Source organism: Simochromis diagramma, unplaced genomic scaffold, assembly GCF_900408965.1.
Source record: "Simochromis diagramma unplaced genomic scaffold, fSimDia1.1 OVJJ01000618.1, whole genome shotgun sequence".
In the NCBI taxonomy this organism is placed as follows: domain Eukaryota; kingdom Metazoa; phylum Chordata; class Actinopteri; order Cichliformes; family Cichlidae; genus Simochromis; species Simochromis diagramma.
Window position 1 is genome coordinate 3,527,448 of NW_024387423.1, and position 14,644 is coordinate 3,542,091.

The 14,644-nt window shown below is 40.4% G+C and overlaps 1 protein-coding gene and 1 long non-coding RNA gene across 2 annotated transcripts in view; one reads left to right on the forward strand and one right to left on the reverse strand.

Annotated features, from left to right (window-relative positions):
* LOC120722258 (collagen alpha-1(XIV) chain-like) overlaps nucleotides 1-14,644 on the forward strand; it is a 154,349-nt gene that overhangs the window by 27,269 nt on the left and 112,436 nt on the right. The gene's annotated exons all lie outside the window — the stretch shown is intronic.
* Nucleotides 6,394-9,214, reverse strand: LOC120722267. The gene is made up of 2 exons (XR_005693390.1): nucleotides 8,601-9,214; nucleotides 6,394-7,331 (listed from the first exon to the last, which is right to left on the reverse strand). It is a non-coding gene; the product is annotated as an uncharacterized LOC120722267 (long non-coding RNA).

Here is a 14,644-nt window from a genome sequence, read left to right on the forward strand (position 1 = left end):
TTGTGTCAGGAAGGGCATCCAGCGTAAAATATTTGCCACATCAAACATGCGGATCATAAAGAACATGATTTCTATACCAGATTGGTCAGTGCCTGGGTTAACAACAACCGCCTCAGGTGCTGCTGGTCAGCACCTGAGCTGGAAACTGCTACTGTTAGCCAAAGACAAAGGAAGAGGAGAGGAGGAAGGCATGTTAGGAGGCAGTGAAAGAGAAGGATACAGATGCTACACATAGGATGGAGGTACATGATCCTCTGTGGCCACCCCTAAAGAGACCAGTAATACAAACACCTATGAAATGAGGCTGAAGACTTGAGCTCCTAACACAAATGAGAGGACGAGTTAAAAGCTATACAGATTCTGCCTCCATTGTTTTTTACATGAACTGATTGCTGTGGATGATGGTTTCATCCAAAATAAAGTCGTATGGAATCCAGCAGCCAGCAACAATAAATATTTGAGTGTTTTTTTAGCTTAAAAAAAGCTCAAACAAATCCATTAGTTGTCCCCTGACAACTACTACCTACAAGACAGTAATGTATTTTCTTTGGAAATTTGCACTAAACAATGTTTCTTTTAAAAATAATAACTATAATTTAGACAGCTGGAGAATATTAGACCATAGACATCTGTGTGTCTGTGTATGAGTGTGTGCATGTGTCTAGGTATGTCCATGACTATATTTTTTACTGATTTAGCTCAGTAGCCTGTTAGAAGATGTAAAAACAGATGTTTGCCACTCTGAAGAACATAAAGATTCAGAAGACAGTGTAACTATGAGTAAGTACGAGTGTCTTTTAATCTTTATTGAAATCTTAACACTGTAATGTCAAATTAACCACAGTGATTTAAAAATAAATAGGAGAAAAAAACAGTTTGTAGAAAAAAGCAAATTCATCTCTTTTGGCAATAATGTTGCAGAAGACAGACAGCCCTCCTCCTGCAGCTCTCCCCTCTTTATTTCTAATCCCACCCACCAGAGTTTTTATGGATCATCCGACCAACGATTGCTCAGAGTGAGAGTCAGTTTAACTCATTTCTACATATTATAGCGATCACTTTCTGTTTTCATATCGATGTAACTGTTCCTGTTCTGAGTTGTCAGTGTTACTAACGGTGCTGATGCCTTTCAGACCTTTTCAACTGATCTCATATTATTACCGGTCTGCTCGTTAAACGCTTGACTGGATTTCGTACATGAAGCAATCGGAGTGAAAATCATTGAGCAGTAATGGGTAAAAGCCTCTTCGTTCCTCCACGCTAACGGCGCCTTCTTCAATAGATATTAGCTGACAAGATGTGAGTGGAGTGTTGCCTTCCTCCCTCCCTGACTGAGGCCTGGATCCAGTGCTCACACACTCACACAACCCAAGGGACAGATGCAGTTAAAGTTGAACTCAAGGCCAATGAGATTCTGTTGACATTCACCACACTGCTAGTGTGAGACAGAGAGTCCTCTGGTATCCATCATCTCTACAGAGGGTAACAAACACACACCTGAGGAGTGAGGTTTCTATATTTACAGCCAACCTTAATTTGTCACATTAATACGTATTTCAACTCTGACACCACGTTTAGCTCCGTGTGTGCACACCTCTATATCTTTTGCTCTGCTAATTTCTAGCTTTAGGATTCATTTAGCCTCTCTATCTCTCTGCGTCTGTGTCCACTGCTTTTTTATTGCCCTATTAGCTTCCTGAATTACTACTTATAGACTTCCACAGACTTTGTGTATTTCTCTCTCCTTTAAAAAAAAAAAAAAACATTCCTAGCCTTCTTCTTTCATTTAGTCAGTCTGTGCAATGCTCACTGGACACACAAGATGTCAACTGTTTGTGGCCAGAGAGATGTGTCACCCTAATGGCACACGCACAGAGAGATTAAGGGAAGAGGCCCAAACCAACACCGCAGATTAAAGGAGGCAAATACAGGGAAGGCATGCAGCCCGTTCAAGCACGTGCAGGCCACAAAATAACTAATAGGGAATCCTATCATTTCCTTTGAAGGCCTCTTAACATTACATCACTTCTTTCCATTTGAGAGCAAAATGAACCAAATATGTATGTCATGGTGAGAGCGTGAAAGGCTCCAAGAAATTTAAAATGGATGTTGTAGACGTGATGTGAAAGTAATGATGTGACGAATGTGAAACGCGGTTTTATTGCAAACTGGTGTGGCACATGAAGGGCTAAGAAAGGATGGGACTGAAGAGAAGTATTTAGGGGAAAACATATACGAATAAACCACACAGGGAGCTCAGGTAAACGTCCTCCAGAAATGCACGTTTCAGCTCTGTCTGCTCTCACTTCTTGTATCATTACAAGAGCTGCTTTACTCTTTACTTTGGATGTTTTCCAACTACTAGATTATTCCTGCTGAAAGAGGACTAAAGAAATGTCATCTTCAAATATGCTGGATGTGCTCGGAGATGCGTGAGCAGGCCTGCACACAGTGTGTGTGTGTGTGTGTGTGTGTGTGTGTGTGTGTGTGTGTGTGTGTGTGTGGTCTTGTGACATAGACAGATTTTTGTCCTCCATTAACAGCAGACGTTCATGGGTGAATTGAGCTATTTGTATGATACTTGGTTAACAAGTGTGTGTGTGTGTGTGTGTGTGTGCTAATGGCACTTTAGTCATTAGTAGCAAGGACTTCTTAAGTGCAGAGGTCAATTAGAATAATTAGAGCCCACTTCCTCACAGATTCCACTGCTATAACTTCTCTTCACTCTGTCTTCATTGTGTTCTGTGGATGTGGGGTGAGCTATGACATTTTGTCTTTGCCTGTTTCTGCTGAAATACTCCGTCCTCTGCAGGTGCAATTAAAGCAGACCTGAGCTAACAGTGTTTTTAAATAGGGTGAAAATGATGCAACATCACATATTTTTACATAAACCTTAAGTTTTATATGGCATTCAATAAGTGAAATGGGGCAAGGTTATTACCTACTTAATATGGTACCATGGCTCTAACAACAAGGACATTGTCATTGTCCTTGGTGTTAGAGCCATGGTTTTGAGTCATTATTACTACATTTCTGTTCAGTCCTTGGTGGCTTGTTTCAAGTTCGGATTGCATGCTTGGTATTGCTTTTACTGTTTTGTGCCCTCGGTTTCAGTTACAGTTAACACTGGTTCTTTTTCATATTCCTGTTAAATCTGCACTTTTATGTATTTACTTTCATGCTCCGCGTTTAGTTACTTCCAAGTGCCGTTACTTTTACAACTGTCGTACTTTGAGACCTCCTGCCTTTTTCCGCTATCCTCACATGCCCTCCTTTCCTTATAATATATCGCTCTTTGTCCTTTGCAGCTGATAAAGCACATGAGACCTGTTGATTCAAGTACAGAGTTAGAAAACTGTTTTATTATGGTATACAGGCAGAACTATAGCTATGTTTTGAATACATTTCCATGATTTTCCAGTGCCTCACAAATGGGTAAGCTGCAGTAAGGTGTCTTTCCAGAGTTTACTGGCCCATTTCCCTTCCCTTAAGTTGATGAATGTATACATTTATCACACTGTAATTTATGCCTGACTAAGACAAACTAAAAGATAGAATAAGAGGAGTGGGGAGTGGGTGGGATGGCAGGCTATGCCTCTGACCAAATTAATATTTAAGCTGGTGTTTTATTGAATGGCAACAAAAATGCCTTCTTTCAGTGCAACACCCATGTCTAGAGATCTTAATGTGCATGGAGTTAAAATATAACCAGATATGATAAGAGAGTGCTCTCAATGCAGAGACACACATATGTAGTTCAATAAATTATATAGACATAAAGTAGAAAGAAAAGACCAAGGATAGACAAACAAGCAGAGGAATGAGTGAGAAAGGTATAGAGAGAAAGTTTGTCTCTGTGCTGCTTTCCGCATACATCCAGTGTCTGTTCTGTCATTGCGTCTGTGTATTCAGTGAAGAGGTACAGAACAAGACAGTGGATTAAAGATCAAGAGGACAAGCAGCGAAAGGTCTCTGGTGGAACGACACAAGCCTTTCTGAAAACAGCTGTTGGATTTACACCTTAAAACCCAGTGGAGCTCAGTGCTTACGCTCACACAGGCCCATGGGTCTCACAGATGAATGTGAATGCGTGTGCCTTCCTGAGTGACACTGAAGGCCACTGAGCAAACGACAGGTGTATCAGTCTGTTGCGTGTCTCTCGTCTGAATAAACTGGCAAACAAAGAAAATCTTTTTCTGAGCTCTTGTGTACCATCGTTTTTTTGTAAGAGAGAAAAAGAGAAAGCCTGTTCTGGGCAGGAAACCGCTCTATGGGGCAGCGCTCAAGCCTTTCCGAGCATTGACTATAAAGTTGTGCCACTGAGGTGTTTGCTATTTGTTTGACTCAATCCAGCTACTTTGTTTTCAGCCGTAGACAAAGGTCGCTTTGAAGCTGTATACAGTCGTCAGATCGTTGCTTTACAAGCTGGTGTTGTAGCTCTTTGGTGTCAGGATTTTTGGCATTAGGCATGGTAAACAACCACAAAGTTACTCACAAATAAAACTCACTTTCAGACCAATTAAATTTCCATTTAAATGTTCAAATGGTTTTTGTGCTCAGTGTTTAAATTGTTTTAGTACTTTTTCCACAGCTCTAAGAATCACTATGTTGCTGATGTGGCGTTTTAGTCATATCACATGACCTGTATCAGCAAGGATGACTAACACCCTCATTATACTGATGCAAGCTTGACCACATGAGGTAATGCTTGCTTTAAGGATGACTGTGGCATATTGGGGAAAATGCGTATTTGCCGTCTTGCCACCGGTTAGTTAGAAAGCTTATTAACTCTTTGTGTGTTCACTGTGGATGTGTATAGATGTGTATAGACAAGTCAGACAATTCCTGTCTTTTACGAACACCTGTTGTCAAGGTTATTGTGGTGGAGGTGTGGCTTAGTTTCTCTGCAGGGGAGGGGTGGTGCAGCAGGCTCGAGGGGCAGTGCCGGGAGGCTGGCAGGGCAGCAGCTTCTCATCCTGTAATCATGCTCTCACCCCCTTTTTTTTTAGTGGAGTCACCTGGGAGGCTTTCTGGTTGTGGACGAAACAACTGTGCCGAAATGAAACTTATTGTTCAATGAAACTTATTGCAAATAAAAAACATCACAAACACGCTGAATAGTGCGAGTCGTGACTGGGGTTCACGGTTATTTCAAACATTGTTTACAAAGTGAGGATGGTCAAAAACACAAATATCTACAAATGCAAAGTTACTATTTTATATTGCCAGAAATATTTGCTCGTCTGCCTTCACACACATATGAATTTGAGTGACATCCTGTTCTTAATCCGTTGGGTGTAATACGATGTCGGCCCACCCTTTGCAGTTATAACAGCTTCAGCTGTTCTGGGAAGGTTTTCCACAAGGTTTAGGAGTGTTTATGGGATTCTTCTTCTTCCAGAAGCACATTCACTGTAAACCTGGATAAGTTGAATCTACTTTTAAAAAAATCAAGGTAACTTGTTGCCTTATATTTTTTAAGTAATGAAGCATTAGTTGAACGAATGCACTGGACTACGTTCAATGTACTTGAGCCCCTAAAGGAATGGAAGATTTGAATGTACTAATACAGTAACTGAAGATACTTAGTTACCATGTTTAACTCAGCTTATTAAGTAAGCATTACTCCATTACCAACTGAACTAAATTGTATATTCTCACTGATCAAACTTAACTTTTACAGTTCTTGAAAATCAAAATATATCTTTCAATCAATAGAGCCAGTAAAAGAAATACATACAACAATTTACTATTGGTGATGTCTTTGTTTCAGCAACAAAAGTAATAGAAAATGTATTCTTTACAATACTGAACTGTGTCTGTTGAAATATGGTGAATAAACTAACATGAGAAACTCAGCCCTGCAGGACACTGGTATCTTAACATCAACAAATAACAAATTTGTCTGTGGAACAGCAAAAAATACACTCTAAGAACTAAAACTGATAATTACTTAAATATTTTGGTGCAACACTTTTACACTCAAAAATAATGAGTAAATGCAAAAACAATCACATCTCTTAAATACACCTTATTAATTGAGTAAATCCAACTAAAATGGAATAAGTTGTTATGAACAATTAAAGATGTTACAGTAACATACAAAATTGAGTAAATACAATTGAAAATCTAAGTTAAAACAACAGTAACCAAAAGTTCAAACTACATAAAATATTAATTAGGAAATGCTGAAATGCTTGGCACATTTAACCTACACCATTACAATTATTTGTTTTTAAATAATGGTGCAATTTACTTAATATTTTTAAGTTAATTTAAGCAAAAACGTTAATTACAATTAAGTGTTTATTTTATTTATACACACACACACACACACACACACACACACACACACACACACACACAGGAAAAAAGAACCACGTCAATTCGACATTGTTCACAATGATTTATTTTAAACAGCTTTTTTGTGAATCACACATTTAGCAGATTCCTTCTCTGAACACAGTGAGCTGAAATCTGTTCTACATTCAGTGGATAAAACTTGGATAAAATTTCAGTCACAACAGCCTCATATAATAAAATTGCATCCAAATTGGCATGCTTGATAAAACTCTGTAAAACTGGCATATTGATGCTAACAACAAGAAAAATGTACCTGCCATACAAAGAATAAAAGTGGCTCAAGTGAACGCAGTGCTTTACCTTTTCAGAAAAGGTCAAATGACAAAAATAAAATTAAGATCCCAAAAAGATATAAATCCTGAAAAAAAACCCATTTGCACTGTGACATAGTTTTTGAACATCTTATTTTGATTCCAAAAAATTGGGAAGATTATAACTAAAGAGTGACCAAAAAACATCCATAATGATACTCTCCCATTTACACCTTAATGTGAATCTGGAAAGTTAATACAAAAACACAGTTTATGGTACAAACATTATTTATGAACAGGAATGTCAAAACAATGTAATGTCGCAACTGAACCTTTTGATGAGCATTACATGTCACTTAACAAGTCTAACACTTTAAGAACAGCCCTGTGAAATTTTGTCTACAATGAACAGAGGTCATTTTTCAGTCTTTGAACCTTGACAGAAAGGTTTCCTGGATCCAGCTCCATGAACACTTTTCGAAATGCTTCAAATGTGCATTTGAAATTCTTGGGGTATTTCAGATCCAGAGCATACCACAGTCCCAAAAGATAGCAACAGGCTTTGCTCAGATTCCCAAGTTTGCCCAGAACAGTAACGCCTTCAATAACAATACCCACATCAGTAGGTTCGCCTGACCTGTCTTGATTCTGCAGCAGGTAAATCTTCATCACCTCCTCAGCCAAAGCCTCTTCAACAAAGACAGCATCAGCACCGTCCTTTAAAAAGAGAAACAACTGTTTTAAGCTCACATATTTCCAAACATTGAAACAAAAAGTTTCATTTGTATGACATCACCGGTACTCATAATATGTAGACACTGTGCTCCAAAATCTTATAGCAATAGCAAATGCAAATGCTATTCTTTTGTATGCTTTGAAGTGTTTTTGTTTCTTTAGAACAGTATCTTAAAACTTTTCTATGATCTCACAAGCTAAAATAAACTACCGTAATTGTCGGGCTATAAGCCGCTACTTTTTGCACCAGCTTTGAACCCTGCGGCTTTTAGTCAGGTGCGGCTTTTCTATGGATTGTCCATGATTTTTGTCATACCGTAAGATTTGTTTTGTTTGTTCCGCTGTTGCCTGGCGGAAGGGCATGTGATCAGACACACAGTATCGGGGTTCAAGAGTGGTATGTTGGTCACATGTCCATCCGCCAGGCAACACAGTGCCGTACAAGTAGCGCGAAAAACAAACTTCAAAGTAGCGCTACGCGTTCAGCGGGAGGCGTGGATGACGAGCGGCGATAAACTTGCGAAAAGCAAGTTATGCTCATTTCCACCGGTGGATCACCAACGGATTTGAAGGGCTGGACTGTTGCATGATGGAGAGGAGGACACCGCCACGGCCCTTCTGAGGGTGTTCGACTCTGACACTGACAATGAGGATTTCTTTGGTTTTGAAAGTGACAACGAAGGAGAGAAGCGGAGAGTGGATGACGAAGCCATCCTGAGCCTGTTCGTTTCCGACACTGGAGAAGAGGACTTTGGTGGTTTCAGTGCGCAGGAAGAAGAGAAAGATGGTGGTGAATGACTGACTTTTCTTCTTGTTAAAGCCGTGTCACTGCACCTGAGCCTAAAAGGTAGTCCGAATCTATTTTTCTGGTGTGCTGCAGGTTATTGTTATGTACTACATTTGTTACTCATTTATGAAGCACAGTACATGTGTCCTACTTGTAATTACCGCTACTTGTACATATACCTAAAAAGTTATGCAAATATGTACCCATAACTTGTTTTTCAAGATATTAATAAAAGGGGTGTGTCTCCAAACAGCCATCTCTTTCCTGACAATTCCCTTTGTGCATATTCTCTTACATATGATAAGTCAACATTGAAACACCTGCGGCTTTTGGTCAGGTGCGGCTAATGTATGTACAAACCAGGATTTTCCCCTGATTTTAGCTTGTGCGGCTAATATTCAGGTGCGCTTTGTAGTCCGGGAAATACGGTACTAATATTCCTAAAACAGATTTATTGCACCAACCTCAAAGGTTTTGATTAAGGCACTTGGATCCTCTCCCAGATGGTCAATGAAACATCTGATGATGACTTCTCGTTTTTTCTCGATGGAATTTCCACTCTGTAAAACAGGAAGTCTCAACTGAGGCAAAATTTGCACATTTAAAACATGACTTACCATTTCTAGCTTAAACATAACTATTTTTTTTCTGTTGTTGACCTGTTTTCACACCCACCATCAAGGTAAGAACACCTGTGGAGCTAAAATATTGAACAGAAACCTAAGAAAAGCCGTTTTTAGTGGAAGGGCCTCTTCAATGCTGTGTTGGAACGTTTTTGTGGTTAGAAAATGCAATCTTCCTTACCTGAAGCAGAAGGTTTAACTGTGCCCTGTGGCGTTGTCCAGCAGCACCTTTCTTGGCTTGAAACAAGGACAGGAGTTTGGATGAATACAAGTCCAACGATGACATGAACTTTGGTTCAAGGTTCAGGGTCGTGATCCTATGAAACGCTGCACTGACCTGGATGGGAGAGGACAAAAAATCTGAAGGCCAAAATTCTGATTCAATCAAAAAAAATAAATAAAAAAATAAAAATCTACCATTTTTTGCAACCTGGACCTTATTTTCTAACATGCAAAAGATTAATTTACACATCCAGACATAAATCCATATAAGTGTAGTTGTTCAGTATGCAGACTAAAGCCTTAACATAAAGTATTATCTTCCACTAAGCTTCTAAATTTTATGTTATGAATTGCTTGCACTATTTCCCTGTGAGATTGTATAATCTTAGAGGGAAGAGGCGGAGCCAGGTTGCCCTCTGAACCATCGTCTGCCAGGCAGCGATGCAAGAGGAACACACCGCTGAAGTGGCGCACATATTCAGAATCGTGTCAGCGGCTTTACAGAGAAAGCCTTTCAGCTCCTCTGGCAGCTCTGCTTCCTCCACCTTCCTGGAGATGACAAACGCTAGCAAATCAGTGTTGTTAGTCACTGCAGCTGACTGAACAGTGCATTGATGTGCGCGATCAGTGAACCTTGCTATCAGCTGGTCAAGTTTGGCGGGATGGGCCGGTCGCTGTCCAACGACCTTGGTCATTTTGGTGCCGAAAACTGAAGCGAGGCTCGGCTCCAGAGGGGGAACAGGCGGAAAACTCCGGTCTGTGAAGCCCTCTGTGAAGCCCTAGGTAGAGACCGGCGCTCTAATCTTCGCTGGCTCTGCTGCTGCCTCAGAGAGGTTGGTCATCATCCCTGGGAACTGAGGCCAGATGGGATCTGGGCAACGAGAGTGAGTGGAGCCATACCTTCCCGCCAGATCATCAGATGGGGGTGGAGCAGGCTGAGGGACGGGAAGTTCCTTCTCACCAGCTGCCTCCTGGATGATGCCAGGCAGATCCAGGAGCAGCGCACCAACAACTGGGAGCGGCGTCCTTGCCGACATGTGAAGGCCAGGGGTGGATGAGCGTCGGCTCATCCACCCTTCTGTCACCAGGCTGCCCAGCTGGGAGGCAGTGGAGCTGCCACCACTGCCGTTTTCCTCACGGTGGGTGGAATCATCCAATTCCGGCCCACCATCGAAGAACTCGATGGCTTCTTCCAGCGAGTGCCTCTCTTAGTGGGAACGCCTCCTCAGCATCAGCCTTGAAAAAGGCTGACCTCCGCTGCTTTTCCTCTGGCGGGAGGAGCTAACAGGAGCAGCAATAGGATTAAGGTGTGAGGGCGAGGTCCGCATGGTGAGGACCGAGGCAGCCCACGCAGACGGCATGTCGGTCATACGACATGATGTAGCCGGTCTGGCAGGATGGACACAGACGGATGGTCTCGCTGGACATCTTCTGGCTGGCTGAAGAAAAACGGTAGAGCCGATTTCCTGGTCTCACCGTAACTTATACTAGACCAGGGTGAGGCCCACACAGCAGGTGGGCGTGGACTAAAATACTTCAGTGCTGCGCGCACAAGGGGAATACCCACTTAAAGGGCTGCGCCTATACTCATGGTGACACTGGATGACAGACCATGAACTCATCAATATATTTACCGAACTGAAAAATTCTCAAAATTTAGATTTGGCATTTGTATGACTAAAATAACCCACCACAAAACCAGTATAAATATTTAGGTGGTATCACCATCCACTACTCAGCTTGTATAAAACAATATCATATCCTTCCAAAATTTAACACATCAAGTCCTCTGAGTAAAATTACCTGCTTTACTTTGTAGTTGATGCAGATTTTTTTCCTGGTGGTGAAGATGGTGCTGAAAAAATACAAATCAAAACTTTATCATTACAAAACATGTCACTGAGTAATCTGCCATAACACCAATCTCTTATAAGAAAGTTTAGCTTGGATTGAAATAAACATTTATTTATGTAAATTGGGAGTAACTAGGCAAGGCAAGGCAAATTTATTTGTATAGCACAATTCAACAACAAGGTGATTCAAAGTGCTTTACAGAGAAACAAAAACAAATAAAAAGCATGATTTAAAATTGATTAAAGCAAGCAAACAAACAAACTAACAAACAAAACAGTATATAAAATCAAAACATAAAATCACAACAGTAGATAAAATCAGTAGTTAAATGTAAGTTTTGAAATTTAAGCTTAAAAGTGTGGATTTGGTGCTTTATTCAAATGCAGCAGAGAATAGGTGAGTCTTCAACCTGGATTTAAATAAACTGAGTGTTTCTGGAACTATACTATACTAACTATATACTAACTATACTGGAAATGATGGTACTTTTGGCTTGACCAAAAGGACCAAAGCTTTTTTTTTTTCATTATTTTCTGGGATCTTAAAGGAAGTAGGGCCCCCAGTCTAAATTTACTTAAGGCCCCATAGTACTTTGGACCGGCCCTGGATGAGGTAATCTGCTGACCCGGGCGGTCCTGTCAGCGTTCTCTCAAAAACTGGCCCTGTTCGGGACAAAGCTGAAAGCAGCGTCTTATATGCTCTGAAAGACCCCACATAGAACAAGAAAGCTAAGCAGCATGGTTGCTGCTATGAACTGTTCCGCGGGCAGGTCTTCTTAGTTACCAAAGCCATTGATGACGTCTGTTCATCTCCTCCTGAACAACCTGACAGAGTGAGTCAGGCCGCGTGACTACCGCAGCTCCCGCACCGCGACTCAACAGGGCCATTTTCTAGAAATGTCTGAGCACACCTGCTTTCACGTGGTTCCTAAAATGCCCCCGATTAAACGGTCAGGTCGCTGGTACCGGGACATTCCGGTCAAATTACCCGGAACGCAGATAGCGACTCAGAACGTAAAAGGATAAAAGGGCGCGGTTTCCCGCCGCCTTGACTGGAAGACGGGTTGAAAACTTAAATTAACGTGCACAAACACGCTGCGAAAAGTGAGCCACCATGACAAACGCTTTCTTCAGAACATGTTATAAAAGAACGGTGTAGATAAAGACAGCTAATGTAAGAATTGGTCACTTACCTGAAAACGTTACCAAGTCTGCAGTGGATGTGTGTCTGTCTCGTTCAACGTGCAGAAAATCTCCCATGAGGCCATGCTCCTCGCGTGCGGTACATGCCAAAGGTCATTAGTCTTACTCAAAGTTTTAAGTTAGTATTGGGGGACAAAATTATATTGATTTTTGAACCATTAATAATTAAAGTTAAAGACAATGATAAGTATGAATACCAGTGTCTCAGTTATTATGAGTACTTTCTATGAGATATATTGAGTAGATTTAAATAATGCACCCTGTGTTTCAAATACAGAATTTTTTCTTTTAAATAAACTTGAACAAAAGAACTCAGTTCAACTCAAAAACTGGTGTTGAAAATTTAAGCATTCTTTTCAGTATTTTCAACTCAAGATAACACTTTTGTGATTTTCAAAGATTTAATCAAGGTCATCTAACTTAGAATTATAATGATATTTACTAAGCCCCTGAATAATTTTTTAGGGTGTAAAGAATACAGGGAGAGAACTGGACGGTGAACAAAAAACCAAACAAAATACTACATGGAGAGCCCATACTTCCCCTCCACCTTTCTGCTGATTCTTGAGTGTTTGAAGTTTGAGTTCAGAAGTACTTTTTGTAAAAAAAAAAAAAAAGAAAAAAAAAAAAGAAAAAAATATCAAAAGTCTTCTTCCTGTACTTTGGGTAGTTGAGATGCAATGCATAGGTAAGGCCGAAGACAATGTGCATGGCCTGGGGCAGGTTCTCAACATCCATCACAACCTTGCCCCCTAAGATGATTCCCACTGAGGATGCATTGCGATGAAGGGACTGCATGTGTGGAGAAATGTTTTCTTGTTCATGGAATAGGATCTCCACTGACACATCATTGTACAAATGTTCCTCATCATCAGTGTCGTGAAAAAAGGAACACAGGATCATCACGTCAACATGACAACACAGTGCTATAAACAGGCTCTATATGTACAAAGCTGATGTGCCTGCCCTGTCCAGTGTCCACCCACTGCCACAGAAAATCACTTGGGATAGTCAATGACAATAATAACAATAAAAAAAGTAACTATTAACATATGCAAACCTTTAAATAATATGTATGGTAGAGAGAGAGGAGGGGAGGTGGAGAGAGGGGAAGGGAGAGGTAGTAAACAGGTGGAACTAGGGAATGGGGGATAAGAGGAAGTAAAGAAAAATCAGTTCCTTACAAGAACTGGAAGAAGGCAAATGGATCATTGCCGAAAATGACAGGAAGCCCCTTGAGGACAAGGCATATGACCTCCGTCACATCCGAAGTCTGGTGGAATGAAGGAGGAGAGAGGAGATCACACATTTCGAATAGAATCAATATGTCACCCTGAACAATATGATCGCAAACATAATAAAAAGCACAACCATTTAAGTACTGGAACCCCTGTTAACCTGTTAACACACCTAGTGTCACAACAACAGTCACCTCAAGGCGCTTTATATTGAAAGTTAGACCCTATAATAATAATACATACAGAGAAAAACCCAACAATCATATGACCCCCTATGAAAAAGCACTTTGGCGACAGTGGGAAGGAAAAACTCCCTTTTAACAAAAAGAAACCTCTGGCAGAACCAGGCTCAGTGAGGGGCCTGGTTCTGCCATCTGCTGCGACCAGTTAGGGTGAGAGAAGGAAGACAGGATAACACAGGATGTGATCATTCAAGTTCAATCAAGTAGCCAACTGATTTCTATTACGTAAAGATTTGAAAATGAACTAACATTTGTTTGTTGCATAAGGTCAGGTAACATCTGTCTGTGAGACCCCTCTTTGACTTAAAGATCTCCATTAGTCTGGGACTGTGATGGTCAAGGGCCTCGTAGAACTCCAGTCTCAGGCTCTTAACAACCACTGTGCTGAACTCCAGAAACACCTAAAACATGTAAAAACAAAACATGCTCATGTTCAGATGAGTTAACCATAGTGTTATCTTTTTATGCATCAACCCAGACTGCAATATTTCTCTGTAATATAATTTTGATGGGTACAACAGAGCCCCTTTGGTGAAATCAATTTAAAAACAAAGAACTTGTGGCTATAAATTAGCTAGCTAACATTCTCAGTGAATTTATAGCTAACATTAGCTAAGGAAGTGTTGGGCGATGTTAGCTGGTTAACTACCTTATAACTTATCGATAAAATACACTAACTTTTAAGTAATTAGGTTTGTTACTTCACCTATCAGTGGAGAAGCAACCAGTGTAGGTTTTGTGTTTGTTTTTGTTTTGTGACTAAACTCTGGTCATTCACCGAAGGCGTCAAACGTGGGCTGGACAACTTGCTCGCTTCAGTGCAGCTAATTGTTCATGTGTGTTCGGTTCCATGTCTGCTCTGTTTCACAAGGTCCAGAGCTCCTCAAAGCCACTCTGTCAAAACTGGTATGAACTAGATTTTTGATTATATTAAGTTGTTTGAGCTCAAACACATAATTACAATAAAATAGGCTAATAAAAAGTAGAACTTACTTGTTTCAGTAGAAGCTATTATTGATTGGACTTAAAAACACAATTACAATAAAAAAAAAAGGACATGAAAAAGCTCAGTTTAATCAAAAGTAACAAGTAATGTTCACAAATTAGACATATTTAAGTGATAAGAA